Consider the following 19,151-nt stretch of genomic DNA (forward strand, 5'->3'; position numbering starts at 1 on the left):
GAATGAAGGCATAAAAGCAGAGAAGAAAAAAGAAAAGAGACTCAAAATGTCTGAGGAAACTCTTAGAGAGCTCTGTGACAACATAAAGAGAAATAATATCTGCATCATAGGGGTTCCTGAAGAAGAAGAGAAAAAACAAGGAATAGAGACTTTGTTCAATCATATCATAGCAGAAAACTTTCCTAAATTAATGCATGAGAAACTCTCACAAGTTCAAGAAGCACAGAAAACTCCATTAAAGAGAAACCCAAATAAACTTACACCAAGACACATCATAATTATAATACCAAAGCTAAGTGATAAAGAGAAAATATTAAAAGCTGCTATAGAAAGAAAGGCTATCACCTACAAAGGATCCCACATAAGGATGACATCAGACTTCTCAACAGAAACACTTAAGGCCAGAAAGGAATGCAAGAAATATTCAAAATAATGCAGATCAAGAACCTACAACCAAGACTACTTGATCCAGCAAGGCTATCGTTTAAAATTGAAGGAGAAATAAAAAGCTTCCCAGACCAAAAAAAACAAAAAAACAAACAAACAAGGAATTTATTACATCCAAACCAATGCCACAGGAAATGTAAAGGGGCCAATTGTAAACAGATCAAACTGAGAAAAGAATATAGCAAAAGGGGAATACAGCTTTAAAGAATAAAATGGAAATAAACAACTACATATCAATAATAACCTAAATGTAAATGGTTAAATGATCCAATCAAAAGACATAGGGTAGCTGCATGCATAGAAAACCCATACATATACTGTCTACAAGAGACACACCTTAAAACAAATGATGCACATAGACTGAAGGGCAAAGGATGGAAAAAAATATTTCATGCAAATAACAATGAAATAAAAGCTGGGGTAGCAATACTTATATAAGACAAAATGGAATTTAAAACAAAGAATATATTAAGAGATAAAGAAGGCCACTACATAATGATAAAGGAAGCAATCCAACAGGAAGATATAACTATTATAAATATCTACGCACCTAATATAGGAGCATCTAAGTATATAAAGCAGGCTTTGGTGGATATAAAGGACAAGATCAACAGCAATACCATAATAGTAGGGAATTTTAATACCCCACGAACATCACTAGATGGATCCTCAAGAAAGAAAATTAACAATGAATCAGCAGACTTAAAGGACACACTAGATCAACTCGATTTAATAGATAACTTCAGAATGTTTCATGCTAAAGCAGCAGAATATACATTCTTTTCAAGTGCTCATGGTACATTATCTAGAATAAACTACATGTTAGGGCACAAAAGTGGTCTCAACAAATTTAAGAAGATTGAAATCATATCAAGCACTTTCTCTGATCACAATGGCATGAAACTAGAAATCAACCACAATAGAAAAGCTCAAAAATTCTCAAACACATGGAAACTAAATAGCAGGTTGTTAAATAACAAATGGATTAATAATGAGATAAAAAAAGAATTTAAAAAATTCCTAGAAATGAATGATAATGAGCATACAACAACTCAAAATTAATGGGACACAGTGAAAGCAATACCAAGAGGGAAGTTCATAGCACTACAAGCATACTTTTAGAAGCTAGAAAAATCTCAAATAAAAAACTTAACCCTGCATCTAAAAAAACTAGAAAAGAAACAGCAAGTAAAGCCAAAATGTAGTAGAAGGAAGAACATAATAAAGATCAGAGCAGAAATAAATGACATAGAGATTAAAGAAACAATACAGAGGATCAATGAAACTAGAAGCTGGTTCTTTGAAAAGGTAAACAAGACAGATGAACTTTTAACTAGACTGACCCCCCCAAAAAAAGAGAGAGGACTTAAATAAATAAAATTAGAAATAAGAGTGGAGAAATAAAAACTGACATGACAGAAATACAAAGTATTGTAAGAAAATACTATGAAGAACTGTATGCCAAAAAAATAGACAACCTAGATGAAATGGACAAATTCCTTGAAACAGAAAATCTTTCAAAAATCAATCTGAAAAAAACCAGAATACCTAAACAGACCAATTAGACCAAATGAGATCAAAACAGTTATCAAAACACTCCCAACAAAAAAAAAAAGTTGTGGGCCAGATGGCTTCAAAAGTGAATTCTACCAAATATTCAAAGAAGAACTGTCTTTTATCCTTCTCAAATTAGTTCAAAAAATTCAAGAGAAAGACTTCCAAGCTCATTTTATGAGGCAAGCATAATTCTGATTCCAAAACCAGGCAAAGACAAAACAAAGAAAGAAAATTATAGGCAAATATCCCTGATAAATATAGATGCTAAAATCCTCAACAAAATATTAGCAAACCATTTCCAACAATATATGGAAAAAATCATACACCATGATCAAGTGGGATTTATTCTGGGGAGGGAAGGCTGGTACAATATTCACAAATCAATCAATTTGATTCATCACATAAATAAAAGGAAGAAGAAAAACCACATGATAATTTCAATAGATACAGAAAAAGCACTTGATAAAATCCAGCACCCATTCATGATCAAAACTCTCAACAAAGTGGGAATACAGGGAACAAACCTCAACATGATAAAAGCCATCTATGACAAACCCATAGCCAACATCATACTCAATGGGCAAAAATTAAAAACAATCCTTTTAAGATCAGGAACAAGGCAGGGGTGCCCCCTTTCACCAAATTTTATTCAACATAGTCCTGGAAGTCCTAGCCACGGCAATCAGACAAGAAGAAAAAATAAAAGGCATTCAAGTTAGAAAAAAAGAAGTAAAACTATCATTATTTTCAGATGATATGATATTGTATATAGAAAACCCTAAAGTCTCAGTCAAAAAACTACTAGACCTGATAAATGAATTCAGCAATGTGGCAGGATATAAAATTAATATATAGAATTCAGAGGCATTTTTATACACAAGTAATGAACAGTCAGAAAGAGAAATTAAGGAAACAATCCCCTTCACTATTACAACCAAAAAAATAAAGTACCTAGGAGTACATTTAACCAAGGAGACTAAAGACTTGTACTCGGAAAATTATAAAACATTGATAAAAAAAAATCAGGGAAGATACAAACAAGTGGAAGCATATACCGTGCTCATGGTTAGGAAGAATAAACATCATTAAAATATCTATATTACCCAAAGAAATTTATAACTTCAATGCAATACCAATTAAAATACCAATGACATACTGTAAAGATGTAGATCCCAAATTCCAAAAATTTATATGAAACCAAAAGAGAACACGAATAGCCTCAGCAATCTTAAAAAAGAAGAATAAAGGGGGAGGTATCACACTTCCTGATATCAAGTTATACTACATGGCCATTGTACTTAAAACAGCCTAGTACTGGTATAAGAACAGGCATATAGATCAATGGAACAGAACTGAGAACTCAGAAATAAATCCACAGCTCTATGGACAACTGATATTTGACAAAGAAGGTAAGGGCATACAATGGATTAAAAAGAGTTTCTTTAATAAATGGTTTTGGGAAAATTGGACATCTACTTGCAAAAAAAATGAAACTAGACCACCAATTTACACCATTCACAAAAATAAACTCAAAATGGATAAGACTTAAGTATAAGCTGTAAAACCATAACCATCTTAGATAAAAACATAGGCAGTAAGCTCTTTGACATCTCTTGTAGAGATATATTTGCTGATTTATCTCCACGGGTAATTGAAATAAAAGATAGGATAAACAAATGGGGCTATATCAAACTAAAAAGCTTTTGCACAGCCAAAGACAATAAGAACAGAATAAAAAGTTAAACTACACAATGGGAGAACATATTTGACAGTACATCTGATAAGGGGTTAATAACCAAAATTTATGAAGAACTTGTAAATCTCAACACCAGGAAGACAATCAATCCAATCCAAAAATGGGCAAAAGAAATGAGTAGACACTTCTTCAAAGAGGACATACAGAGTGACGTCACGGAAACTGGCGCCGTGAGCAGCGCGTCCGACAGATCTCCCCAAAATCACAACAAATTTATCAACTAGAAACAGGAAAATTTATCTTCGGAGCAAACTGAAAGCAAAAGGACTGTTATCACTCGAATCTGAGAGACGAGGGTGTGGAGGAAGCTACCGCAGGGACGTTCATTCAAGCCGCGAGAAAGTGCGCCGGTGGTAAGTCATCCCGCACTCGGAAACCGCCGCCGCGCCGCCGCCGCCGCCGCCGCCACCGCCGCCGCCGCGAGCGGTGGGTCGGTTGCAGAGCCAGCGGCAAACAGCCGCTGGCGCGCTCCCGGTCTGATTGCAAACCGAGCATTGCAGACTGAGCACCGCTAACGTTCCCAGCGGCCCGCGCACGGGAAGCGGGAGAGGCCCCAGGGCGGTATTCCCTACTTGGGAGATTCTCTCCGCGGGCGGGGCACCTCACCCAGCCATTCAAGCTAACAATCAAGCGTTGGGGGAGGGGCGCACGCAGGCAGCCTGAAATACCTTCGGGAGCACAGCTGCGACCCAATTACTAAAATTAACTTAACCCGTGAAATCTGCGCACCCTCGGTTCTAATTGATAAGATCTCTCTCAGTTCACCGACCCAAGACAAGAGGCGTGATATTTTTTGGTGCCTCTCGCTAAAGGGGCGGGGGCAACTTCTGATTGATAGAGCCTCCATATTTAGGGATAAACGCTAACAAGAAGGACTTGGCAGATGATAAGATCTATACCACACTAGTCGCAAGCAGAGACTAGTGCCTCTTTTTACCGGCCAAAACAGGCTACAAAGTGTGGAAAGCCTGGGTTGAGAGGTCCAACGGAATGCTAGGCGTTGAACAATCACCTTGACAACAATTGACTCCCACCCCCGCCTGATTACACTGGAGGCCCTGACTGTCAGAGCCCTTCCCAGAGCCTTGCACTGAGTGGGGATAGAGTGGGGATTTCCCAGCTCTTTGAGCCGCTTACTCCCCAGGCAGAAGCAGTGGCAGCCTTGGGGCTGGATCGCCAGGCTGCTGGTTCAGGAGGGGGGGACTGGGAGAGAGAATCCACGAAGGCGAACTCTCTCGTCGTTAGACCCTGCAGACGCCGGCAGGCCTTGACTACCAACAAGAATAAAGCCAATTGTGTGACATTGCCATAGAACCCCATCAACTGCAAGTCCCTGCCTGGGTGTGGCGCAGGGGCAGGGCCTGGGGTGCAGAGTCGCCGACCGGGAAGAGGGAGAGAGGAGAAGGAGGAAGAGGTTGACATCTCAAAATCAGGAAAAATCCACAGACTTTGCAGCTTGTTCCACTGTTTGTTGGTTGTTTTTTTTTTGTAGTTGTTGTTGTTTGTTCCTTCTATCTTATTGCCTTTATTTCCTCCACCTCAGCCCTTCTATTCTCTGCCCATCTTATGCTTCCCGTTTCTTGAACTACACTACCCATAAGTGTTACATTTTATTTCTCTCCTTCATCCTCACCCTCCTTTGGGGTTATACTCCAGGACACTTAATTCTCACTCTCTCCTCTTTTGTTTTTTTTGCCTTATTTTGTTTTTTTCTCTTCCTTTTTTACTTCTTCCTTCATTTTTCACTTTTTCTTATTTTTTCCTTTCTATTCGTTTTTTCTTTTCTCGTTTTACTTTCCTCCCATTTAATCCTCAATCACGAACAAATTAGTTAATTTGGGACTCAAGGTTTTTTTTTTGGCTTTGTTTTTCTTTTTCGGTTTTGTTCTTGTTTTTTTTCTGGTTGGTTTGTTTTAGTGGCATTTTGGGTCCTCCCAACCCAAGGTCTCCATTGTATTTGGTCTTTGCTCCACTTAATACAACGTATTTTTACTTATTGTTTTTATTTTTTCTTCTTGATTATTCCTTTTTTTTTTGTCCTTTTTTCTGGTTCCCTCTTGTCCCTCTCATTATATCTCTTGGTTGACCGTCACCCGCAGGCAGATCAACTTATGCTTGTCTAAGATTTTCTTCCCTTTTTTTTTTTTTTTTATTTTATTTATTTATTTTTTTTTGCCCCCTTGAACTCTTCACCGCAAACCAGGCCCTCCATTATAGGCACGATATTTCCCTGAGGAGGGGAGAGGAGGGAAGGAGAACAAAGAAAAAAAAAAAGGGGGGAAATAATAAATTATTACTGCTTTTTTTTTTTTTTTGTGGGGTGTTTTACCCTTTGTTTTATTTATTTATTTTTTTTTTGTTTTTGTTTTTGTTTTTGTTTTTTACTTTTTACTCTTTATTAATTCTAATTAGTGCTATCAACAAGACCACCCGCAGATGCCAATAAGAAAGAGGAAATCGAATATTATGGATACAAAAGAAAGAGAGGTAACACAAATAGATGTGGAAAAATCTATGGAGAAAAGACTTAACATATTGGAAGCCTTGGAGCTAAATGACAGAGAATTTAAAATAGAAATCTTAAAAATACTCAGAGATATACAAGAAAACACGGAAAGGCAATATAGGGAGATCAGAAAACAACTCAATGAACACAAAGAATATATTACCAAGGAAATTGAAACTATAAAAACAAATCAAACAGAAATGAAAAACTCAATTCACGAGCTGAAAAACAAGGTAACAAGCTTAGCTAGCAGAACAACCCAGATTGAAGATAGGATTAGTGAAATAGAAGACAAACAACTAGAGGCACAACAGAGAGAAGAAGAAAGAGACTCAAAAATAATAAAAAACGAGAAAGCCCTACAGGAATTATCTGACTCCATCAGAAAGAATAACATAAGAATAATAGGTATATCAGAGGGAGAAGAGAAAGAAAATGGAATGGAGAATATACTCAAACAAATAATAGACGAGAACTTCCCAAGCCTGTGGAAAGAACTAAAGCCTCAAATTCAAGAAGCAAACAGAACACCGAGTTTTCTTAACCCCAACAAACCCACTCCAAGGCACATCATAATAAAGATGACACAAACCAATGACAAAGAAAAAATTCTCAAGGCAGCCAGGGAAAAGAAGAGTACAACATATAAAGGAAGGCCTATTAGATTATCATCAGATTTCTCAGCAGAAACTCTACAAGCTAGAAGAGAGTGGACCCCAATATTTAAAGCCCTGAAAGAGAGGAACTTTCAGCCAAGAATACTATACCCATCAAAGCTATCCTTCAAGTATGAAGGAGATATAAAAACATTCACAAATACAGAAAAGATGAGAGAATTTATCACGAGAAAGCCCCCACTCCAGGAAATACTAAAGGGGGTTTTCCAACCAGATTCAAAGAACAAAAGAAAACAACACCACAAGTAACAGCTCCACCAAGAACACAATAAAACCAAACTTAAACTGTGACAACAAAGGAAAAAAAAAAGGGGGGGAGAGAATGAAGATTAACAGTAGCAAAGGACGATGAAGTGCAGAAATACTTATAAGATAGGGTACTACAATGAATATGGTAGGTACCCTTTTCATTACTTAATGGTAACCACCCTTGAAAAAACCACCACAAAAACACATGACTTAAAAAAGGTAGCAACAGAGGAAAGAAGTATGGAAAACAAACAAACAGAAACAAATGATAGAAAAACAAAAGAGAAGAATCAAACTAGATACAAAACTAACAGAAAGCAATTTATAAAATGGTAGTAGGGAACCCACAAGTGTCAATAATTACACTAAATGTAAATGGATTAAACTTACCAATAAAAAGACACAGAGTAGCAGAATGGATTAAAAAAGAAAATCCAACTATATGCTGCCTACAAGAAACACATCTAAGCAACAAGAATAAAAACAAATTCAAAGTGAAAGGCTGGAAAACAATACTCCAAGCAAACAACACCCAAAAAAAAGCAGGTGTAGCAATACTCATATCTGATAATGCTGACTACAAGACAGAAAAAGTACTCAGAGACAAAAATGGTCACTTCATAATGATTAAGGGGACACTGAATCAAGAAGACATAACAATCCTTAATATATATGCACCAAACCAAGGAGCACCAAAATATATAAGACAGCTACTTATTGACCTTAAAACAAAAACTAACAAACATACAATCATACTTGGAGACCTCAATACTCCGCTGACGGCTCTAGATCGGTCATCCAAACAGAGAATCAATAAAGATATAGTGGCCTTGAACGAAATACTAGAACACCTGGATATGATAGACATCTACAGGACACTTCATCCCAAAGCGACAGAGTATACATTTTTCTCTAGTGTACATGGAACATTCTCAAGAATTGACCATATGTTGGGCCACAAAGACAATACCAGCAAATTTAGAAAAATTGAAATTGTACCAAGCATATTTTCTGATCATAAAGCCTTGAAACTAGAATTCAACGGCAAAAAAGAGGGGGAAAAACCCACAAAAATGTGGAAACTAAACAACATACTTCTAAAAAATGAATGGGTCAAAGAAGAAATAAGCGCAGAGATCAAAAGATATATACAGACAAATGAAAATGAAAATACGACATATCAGAATCTCTGGGATGCAGCAAAAGCAGTAATAAGAGGAAAGTTCATATCACTTCAGGCCTATATGAACAAACAAGAGAGAGCCGAAGTAAACCACATAACTTCACACCTTAAGGAACTAGAAAAAGAAGAACAAAGACAACCCAAAACCAGCCGAAGAAAGGAGATAATAAAAATCAGAGCAGAAATAAATGAAATAGAGAACAGAAAAACTATAGAAAAAATCAATAAAACAAGGAGCTGGTTCTTTGAAAAGGTCAACAAAATTGACAAACCCTTGGCAAGACTCACCAAGGAAAAAAGGCACAGGACTCAAATAAATAAAATCCAAAATGAAAGAGGAGAGATCACCACAGACATCATAGATATACAAAGAATTATTGTAGAATACTATGAAAAATTATATGCCACCAAATACAACAATCTAGAAGAAATGGATAAATTCCTAGAACAATACAACCTTCCTAGACTGAGTCATGAAGAAGCAGAAAGCCTAAACAGACCAATCAGCAGGGAGGAAATAGAAAAAACTATTAAAAACCTCCCCAAAAATAAAAGTCCAGGCCCAGACGGTTATACTAGTGAATTCTATCAAACATTCAAAGAAGACTTGGTTCCTATTCTACTCAAAGTCTTCCAAAAAATTGAAGAAGAAGCAATACTTCCGAACACATTTTATGAGGCCAACATAACCCTCATACCAAAACCTGGCAAGGATGGCACAAAGAAAGAAAACTACAGACCAATATCTCTAATGAATACAGATGCTAAAATTCTAAACAAAATACTGGCAAACAGAATACAACAACATATTAAAAAAATAATACATCATGATCAAGTGGGATTCATCCCAGAATCTCAAGGATGGTTCAACATACGCAAAACGGTTAACGTAATACACCATATCAACAAAACAAAGAACAAAAACCACATGATCTTATCAATAGATGCAGAAAAGGCTTTTGATAAAATACAACACAATTTTATGTTTAAGACTCTCAACAAAATGGGTATAGAAGGAAAATATCTCAACATGATAAAGGCCATATATGATAAACCATCAGCTAACATCATATTAAATGGCACTAAACTGAAGGCTTTCCCCCTTAAATCAGGAACAAGACAGGGTTGTCCACTCTCTCCACTCTTATTTAACGTGGTGCTGGAAGTTCTGGCCAGAGCAATCAGACAAGACAAAGAAATAAAAGGCATCCATATTGGAAAAGAAGAAGTAAAGGTATCACTTTTTGCTGATGATATGATCCTATACATCGAAAACCCGAAGGACTCCACAAAAAGATTATTAGAAACAATAAACCAATACAGTAAGGTCGCAGGATACAAAATTAACATACAGAAGTCCATAGCCTTTCTCTATGCCAACAATGAAATATTAGAAAACGAACTCAAAAAAATAATCCCCTTCACGATTGCAACAAAAAAAATAAAATACCTAGGAATAAACATAACAAAGAATGTAAAGGACCTATATAATGAAAATTACAAAGCATTGTTAAGGGAAATCGAAAAAGATACAATGAGATGGAAAAATATTCCTTGCTCTTGGATAGGAAGAATAAATATAATCAAAATGGCCATATTACCCAAAGCAATATTCAAATTTAATGCAATTCCCATCAAAATTCCTATGAGATTTTTTAAAGAAATGGAACAAAAAATCATCAGATTTATATGGAACTATAAAAAACCCCGAATAGCCAAAACAATCCTAAGGAAAAAGAATGAAGCTGGGGACATTACAATACCTGACTTTAAACTATATTATAGGGCCACAATAATCAAAACAGCATGGTATTGGCAGAAAAATAGACACTCAGACCAATGGAACAGAATAGAAAGCCCAGAAATAAAACCACATATATATGGTCAAATAATCTTTGATAAAGGGGCCAACAACACACAATGGAGAAAAGAAAGCCTCTTCAACAAATGGTGTTGGGAAAACTGGAAAGCCACATGCAAAAGAATGAAACTCGACTACAGCCTGTCCCCGTGTACTAAAATTAATTCAAAATGGATCAAAGACCTAAATATAAGACCTGAAACAATAAAGTACATAGAAGAAGACATAGGTACTAAACTCATGGACCTAGGTTTTAAAGAACATTTTATGAACTTGACTCCAATGGCAAGAGAAGTGAAGGCAAAGATAAATGAATGGGACTACATCAGAATAAAAAGTTTTTGCTCAGCAAGAGAAACTGATATAAAAATAAACAGACAGCCAACTAAATGGGAAATGATATTTTCAAACAACAGCTCAGATAAGGGCCTAATTTCCAAAATTTACAAAGAACTCATAAAACTCAACAACAAACAAACAAACAATCCAATAAAAAAATGGGAAGAAGACATGAATAGACACTTCTCCCAGGAAGAGATACAAATGGCCAACAGATATATGAAAAAATGCTCAGCTTCATTAGTTATTAGGGAAATGCAAATCAAAACTACAATGAGATACCACCTCACACCTGTTAGATTAGCTATGATCAACAAGACGGGTAATAGCAAATGTTGGAGAGGCTGTGGAGAAAAAGGAACCCTCATTCACTGTTGGTGGGACTGTAAGGTAGTACAACCATTATGGAGGAAAGTATGGTGGTTCCTCAAAAAACTGCAAATAGAACTACCTTATGACCCAGCAATCCCTCTACTGGGTATATACCCCCAAAACTCAGAAACATTGATACGTGAAGACACATGTAGCCCCATGTTCATTGCAGCACTGTTCACAGTGGCCAAGACATGGAAACAACCAAAAAGCCCTTCAATAGAAGACTGGATAAAGAAGATGTGGCACATATACACTATGGAATACTACTCAGCCATAAGAAACGATGACATCAGATCATTTACAGCAAAATGGTGGGATCTTGATAACATTATAAGGAGTGAAATAAGTAAATCAGAAAAAAACAAGAACTACATGATTCCATACATTGGTGGAACATAAAAATGAGACTAAGAGACATGGACAAGAGTGTGGTGGTTACCAGGGGTGGGGGGGAGGGAGGACAGGGGGAGAGTTAGGGGGAGGGGGAGGGGCACAGAGAACTAGATAGAGGGTGGCGAAGGACAATCTGACTTTGGGCGAGGGGTATGCAACATAATTTAATGACAAAATAACCTAGACATGTTTTCTTTGAATATATGTACCCTGATTTATTAATGTCATCCCATTACCATTAATAAAAATTTATTTAAAAAAACAAACAAAAAAAAAAAAAAAAACAAAGAGGACATACAAATGGCCAACAGGCATATGAAAAAATGTTCAACATCACTAATCATTAGAGAAATGCAAATTAAAACTACAATAAGATATCACCTCACACCAGTCAGAATGGCGCTCATCAACAAAACAACATAGAATAAGTGCTGGTGGGGATGTAGAGAAAAGGGAACCCTCCTGCACTGCTGGTGGGAATGCAGACTGGTGCAGCCACTGTGGAAAACAGTATGGAGATTCCTCAAAAAATTAGAAGATAAATTGCCTTTTGACCCAGCTATCCCACTTTGTAGGAATATACTCCAAGAACACCATAGAACTGTTTCAAAAGGAGAAATGAACCCCCATGTTTATGGCAGCATTGTTCACAATAGCGAAGATCTGGAAACAGCCCAAGTGTCCGTCAGAGGACAAGTGGATTAAAAAGCTTTGGTACATATATACTATAGAATACTACTCAGCCATAAGAAACGATGACATCGGATCATTTACAAAAACATGGATGAACCTTGTTAACATTATATGGAGTGAAATAAGTAATTCCAAAAAAACTAAGAACTATATTAACCCATACAGTGATGGAACATAAAAATGAGACTCAGAGACAGGGACAAAATGTGATGGTAACAGCAGTGGAGTGGAGCGGTGGGGAGAGGACAAGGTAGGAGAAAGAGGGGGTAGGAGGAGGGGAGGGGTACAAAGAAAACCAAATAGAAGGTGATGGAAGACTATTTGACTTTGGGTGAGGGATATGCAACATAATCAAACGTAAAAATAATCTGGAGATGTTTTTTTGGAACATATATACCCTGGTTTATCAATGTCACTGCATTAAAATTAATAAAAATAAGATAAAATAACACATACTAACCAATAAAAAAAAGAAAATGATTGTAAAGAACAAGATAGCCACTCCCCTAGACTTTAGTTGTATGTTGACATTTTTTATATTAACAATATTAGACTCTGTGTCTTAAGATGATATCTTAAATTTTTCAAATTAAAAAATTATTGTTAAAAATATATAATTAGTGTTTATTAATTGATTGATTGATTGATTGATTTTGAAAAAGGCATGGAGAGAGAGAGACAGGAACATCAAGATGTGCCTGCATGTGCCCTGAATGGGGATCAAACTTGAAATCTTGTTCTTTCAGGATGACACTTTAACCGATTGAGCTAAATTCCCAGGGCCAAAAATATATTTCTAAAAACAAAATGGAAAAATAGTACCATCCTCTAGTTAGCCATTTAAAGAAAAGTACTTTACACAATAGCTTGAAATGAGAACCCAGATGATTCCATGTTGTTAAAAGGATTTATGACACTACTTTATCATCTCCAATGATGTTTGTGCATTTAAAAAATCATTGATTAAAAGTTTTACCAAGTCTAAAATTATTAATATTTAATAAAGTTGCTTTCAACTTTATGTCTTTATGATTATATATGTAAATCACTTGTAAAATGGCCCAAATATAAACATAAAATAAAATAAAATTAAGTGCTCAGAGGTAAAGTGATAGACATTTTTCCTGTAATCTAAAGTTCAATATCAAATTTTTTTATTTTTTTTACAAATATCCTATGAGGAATCATTATTCTTGTACATTCACTTTGAAACTCAGTGAACTTGTTTGAGATTGTGCAAAATGTGTAAATATGAAAAGAATAATTTAAACCCATATTTCCTAATTCTGAATTATACATCTTTCTTTAATATCATGTAGCCTTATTTCCAAAAAAAATATATAACATCTAAGTCCTCTGACAATTCCCAAGTCTGTTAAAATAAATATGGGGGATGAAGATTTTTAATATTCAATGGAATAATAAATGTTATAATCAGTATTTTTTATTACTTTCACATTTTAAATTTTTATTTACTGAACACTTTTCATGAACTTGTAAAAAGGCATATTATTCAGAAAAACAAAGAAAGCGTATGGTATGTTTCTCTGCCAAAAATTCTTCCTAGTTAAGCAACTATGGCTTAATTTATTGGAACAATTATAAAAGTGTATAGGGCATTTTCCAAAAATAGTACATATTAAACAATATAAAATGTTAGATAAAAATAATAAGTAAGAGTTAATACTCTCTTGATTTTAACAGCATTATTGCTCTTACTGTTTAAAGTCAAGATATTAAAAATAACTAAAGTCAAGAAATGACTTGTATTCATTGCTAAATTCATCTCTTTGTATTTAAGAATTAACACCATATTAATATATAATTAGGTTAATATTGTAATTATTCTAAAAATGTATCTGCCATAATTTATAACTTTTAAATTTATTGATTTATTAAAGAAATATCTAATGATAGTGGCTACTGATGATAATAACTAGCATTTATTTACTATAGATTAAGTACTTCATATGTGCATAGATCATGCAGTATAAGTTTCACAGCATTATAAAAATGTTGCTGAAGGATAGATTTTCATATTAAATAGAGTATTCAGGGTAAGATTTACACAAGAGGCTAGATTTGAGCAAAAAATGTAAGAAAATGGAGTAATTCTAGTAATTCTCAAGATAAGAGTACTTTAGAGAGGGAGAACAGCATTAGATGACAAGCTCTGAGGTATTTGTGTGCCTTGCTACATGGTATATTTGAAGAAGAAAAAGGAAGAGCATGTCATGAGATGAGAATCAATACAGAGAGGAGGGTGATGGCCAAAGAGATCACAAAGGCAATGCAGATGAATTGTGAAGCCCATTAGTAGCAGGATGGTGAAACAGCCCAATTGCCCAGGCCAATTTATTTTTATGTCTAATGATCTGTTATAATTACTGTAACTCTTTCTTTCACTTTAGTCTGGTTTGCATTATAATTATATGTCTATCCTACCTGGAGACAATGTAGTTATCTTGGCTTTTATATTGAATGTAAAAAGCAGTCATGCAGAATTTTAAGTAGAAGAGTGATGTAATCTTCTTTATGTTTTAAAAGATTTATTTTGGCAACTGCATTTGGGGGTCTAAGTTATTGGGTATTAAGGAGAACTCCTGGAAAGCTATAATGTAAATACAGCTATGAGATAATGGTCGCTCAGGCTAGAGCAGGGGTCCCCAAACTTTTTACACAGGGGGCCAGTTCACTGTCCCTCAGACCGTTGGAGGGCCGGACTATAAAAAAAACTATGAACAAATCCCTATGCACACTACACATATCTTATTTTAAAGTAAAAATACAAAATGGGAACAAATACAATATTTAAAATAGAGAACAAGTAAATTTAAATCAACAAACTGACCAGTATTTCAATGGGAACTATGCTCCTCTCACTGACCACCAATGAAAGAGGTGCCCCTTCCTGGTGTGCGGCGGGGGCCAGATAAATGGCCTCAGGGGTCCACATGCGGCCCACGGGCCATAGTTTGGGGACCCCTGGGCTAGAGTGTTAGAAGTAGAGATGAAAAGTACTTAGAATTTAAAATTAATTAGAAGCTAAAACTGGCATGATTGTATGGCCTACATTGAAATAGTGAAGGCTGTAGGTAAATAAAATTTTTGTGAGAATATCCTGAAATTATACATGGAAATGTTTAATTTAAAAATTCTAAGAGAAAAAAAGATGGTGATACATGTATGTTTTATGTGTGAGAGTTTAAATACAAGAATTTACAAAACAATATGGATTAGAGATACAGATTTGAGAGTTGTCAGTATACAGGTGCTATTGAAGCCATGAGGATGGATGAGGTCATCAAAGACTAGGTTTTGGGCCTGACCAATTTAAAAAAGAGAGAGAGAGGGAGAGAAGGCAACAGAGACCAAGGAATGACTCCAGTGAAGTGAGAGAAAATCCAAGAGTGTATTCAGTCCTGAAAGTCAAGTGAAACAGCATGTATCAAGTAGAAAAGAGCTGTATCAATTATTTCTAATACATCAAATAAAATCAGGATGCAAAGAGATAAAATTTAGGAAGTTGTATATTATTGGTGACATTGAGAAAATTGGATTCACTGGAAATCAAGAACCTGATTGGAATGGCATTCAGGAACAATGAGGAGAGAGAAACTGGAGACTTCAAGTTAATCACCAGAAAAATAAAGCAAAATAATTAAAAAAAAATTTAATAGCATTCCATCAAAAATCAGGTTGCAGTAGAATGATTCAAACCATTTATTAACTTCACTGGTTCTTTTCTTATTTCCACAAGTTGTTGTTTCTAAAAAACATTGCAGTCTGCAACTAAGTATAATGTACCCACAGTAACATTGCAACTAAATGATAAAATAGTGGAACAGATAAAAGACATTAGAGAAAAAGAAATAGTCCTGGCTGGTTGGCCCTGTAGATAAAGCATTATCTCAGCACAAGGAGGTCATGTGCTCCATCCCTGGTCAGGTCACATATGAGAAGCATTCAATAAATACACAATTGAATGGAACAACAAAGTGGATGGAGTTGATTCTTCTCTCTCTCTCTCCCTTTTTTTCTCTCTCTCTCCCTTTTTTTCTCTCTCTCTCTTTTTCAAATCAATAAAATTTTAAATATATATATATACATTAAGGAAATATGAATAAAGTATGGACTTCAGTTAATTGTAACAAATGTACCATGGTAATGTGAGATAAAAATCATAGGGAAAACCAACTATGGAAATACATAAACTATCTATATTATGTTGACAACTTTTCTGTAAATTTAAATTTATTCTAAAAAAATTTAAATTTATTAAAAAAATTAAAATGTAAAAATTTATTAAAAATTTTTTAAAAAGAACACATTAGTCAACATGAAAGAGAACTTGATAAATAACCTGGATTAATTTGAGCAATGAATAAATAATGTTGTATTGGATTATAACTCAAAATAGAAAATACATATTTATGAGCCCTTACTAATAAAATAAATGATTAAATAAATAAATTATGGAGAAGAGGCAACTCTTCTTTACAGAAGAACTACATTAGTATACATGTGTGGGCAAAAATGGGTTTATATTTATAAGTACACAAAAGACAGAGTTTATTTTGAATTATTATTTATTATTTTTATATGAAAAATTATAAATCTACTTCTGCCCACCCCAGTATGTATAGATAACCCTTTTTGGAAGATAGAATTTAATTACCTTCTAGGCCCTGCTTGAGGAGACTTTGCATTCAAAGAATTGATTATATAGAAGAGGAAATTAGTAATTTTTACAGCATATGAATCTGGCAAACACTACATTTACCAAGTGATGAAGATTAATGTCCCCAGTGATATTATGTTAATATTATATTGTAATAGGCAGACAGACAGACATGAGCAGGGCAATGTGTATAGGCTGGACATAAGAGTGCACCAGGCTTCAATGCCCTGGGTGCCTAGCAATGGGCAAAACTGGGAAAATAGGGACCTTCACTCCAGGTAACCCTTCTTTCACTAGCATTTCACTAGTCATGGAGGCTAAAAAATAGTATTTAAGCAATAACCCTTTGTAATAACTTCTGTTTCTCAGTTGCATTTCAATTTGAGGCCCAGATAAACAGAAAAATAATTACTTCTGTATAAAACTAATCTTACAGATATAAAACAGTTAAAACTAACAGTGCCAAATGTAAAAAGACAGACAGGAGACTTATTTCCAGTACACTAATTTTACACTCTAGGTTGTAGAATTGTTTTAAGTGTTTTTTCCCCTCAGGCATAAAGATGCCAGCTGGACTGCTTCCCTAGCTTAGATGTCAGACTTCAAAAACCAAACAAGACAGGGGAAGTACACAGCCCTGACCACAGAACTCTCAGACCCCATCTATGTTTTTGAAAAAAAATAACAAAGCCAGAAACCTTATCTACAAGGATAATGAGCATACCAAGGCCTAATGAAGAATAAGGTCTGGAACTGAGAAAGGACCCATAGTCACATTCTTTTCCCCTATCCCTAATCAACCCTGATTACAAAAGAAGCTGTAACTGAGAATGGTAAGGCAGGCTTTGGAGGCATAGAAGCCCCCATTTTCCCAGTTGGCTGACCATCTTAATAAAGCAATTTTTTATTATATTTTTAAAGCAATTTTACTTTTAAAGTTTCAATCCCTGTCTCTGCTTATTAGATCTGTATGTGACAGGCAGCATGAACCAACTTTCTGGTTACACAATATCACCTGTATGATGTCATGAGGAAGATACTGTGTGGCATTAATTTCCAAAACCTTTGTCAGACTAATCATGAAGAAAAAAAATCTAACAGTCCCCAATTGTGTGCATTCTATATAATTGTTCAGTGCTTTTAAAGGTTTTCAAAGTCAGGGTACTAGGAAACACTAAGAAACTGTCACAGATTGGGAACATATGACAAATAACCCAGTGGAGGAATTCAAATAATTTAACAACCAGTTCTCTGCCTTGTTGACCATTTTAAGTGAAAAAAAAAAAGATATATGAAAGGTAGTTTATTATTTCATGCATTTAATACTTAAATAAAAACAATAAAAGAGATACACAAAACTAGATTATGTTATAAAGAGTTTTAAAATATTAATGAAAAATATTTTTAAATGCCTGACAAAAATAATAAAACTGTTATTTAAGGTATTTTCATACTGCTCCTTGATTAGGGTCTCACTTACAATTTTTTTCACCTATGGATAAAGTGAACATTACTTCACAGATCACCATTAAAAAAGAACAAAGAAAGTAAATTTGTGATTTTCATAATGGAGGGCTGCCCTGGCACCTGCTGTAGAGAAAACCCTGATTACAAGCGCCATTTAAAAAATAAGTTCACCAAACTCAGCAAAAAATTAGTTACCAGTTCAGCCAAAATTGTGTGAACTGTTTGAATCCCACCACTGAACTAACTCTATATTTGAATCTGGAACAGAAAAAGAATACTAATGGTAAAACAGGAAAAATCCTAATAAAGCCTAAAGTTGTTGATATTAGTGTACCAATGTTAGTTAGTTTTTCTGATTGTTTTATGGAGCTATAGGATATTAACAGTAGAGAAAACTAGGTATGGATTATACAGGAACTCTCTCTAGTATCTTTACAACTTTTCTACAATTCTTAAAGTATTCCAAAAAGAAAAGTTTATTTATAAATATATGTGTCATTATTTTATAAATAGTACAAATAGTACTACTAGTGGTAGTGGGGTAATAAAGATGGCTTAACACCTTTCTTCATTCTCTAATGAAGAAATGAAGTCTGTTTCTCAAATTCCCTCTAATTGGACTAAGTATGTGATTCCTTTGTAAAACATAAGCATGATGTAAATGATATTGTTCCAGTTCAGGGTTTAGTCTTTAAGAAAACTGCAAGTTTTTCTTCCTCCATCTTTGAACCCAGATGCCATATTGTGAAGAAACACAAATAGACAAATAAAAAAAAAAACTGTAAGGCCAGGGGTCACTGCTGCCATTGTGGTCATTCACATGCAGGTTCTCACTGAATTCTGGAAGATGGTAAAGAAACAGTGGAGTCGAAGGATGGTGGGCCATTCTGTTTATTGGTGTCTCACCAAGGCAGACAAGACACAAGAAAAGCCAAGGGAAAAGCAGAAAACCCACTTTTCCCATGGA

The sequence above is a fragment of the Saccopteryx leptura genome, chromosome 8, assembly GCF_036850995.1.
Source record: "Saccopteryx leptura isolate mSacLep1 chromosome 8, mSacLep1_pri_phased_curated, whole genome shotgun sequence".
Taxonomy (NCBI): domain Eukaryota; kingdom Metazoa; phylum Chordata; class Mammalia; order Chiroptera; family Emballonuridae; genus Saccopteryx; species Saccopteryx leptura.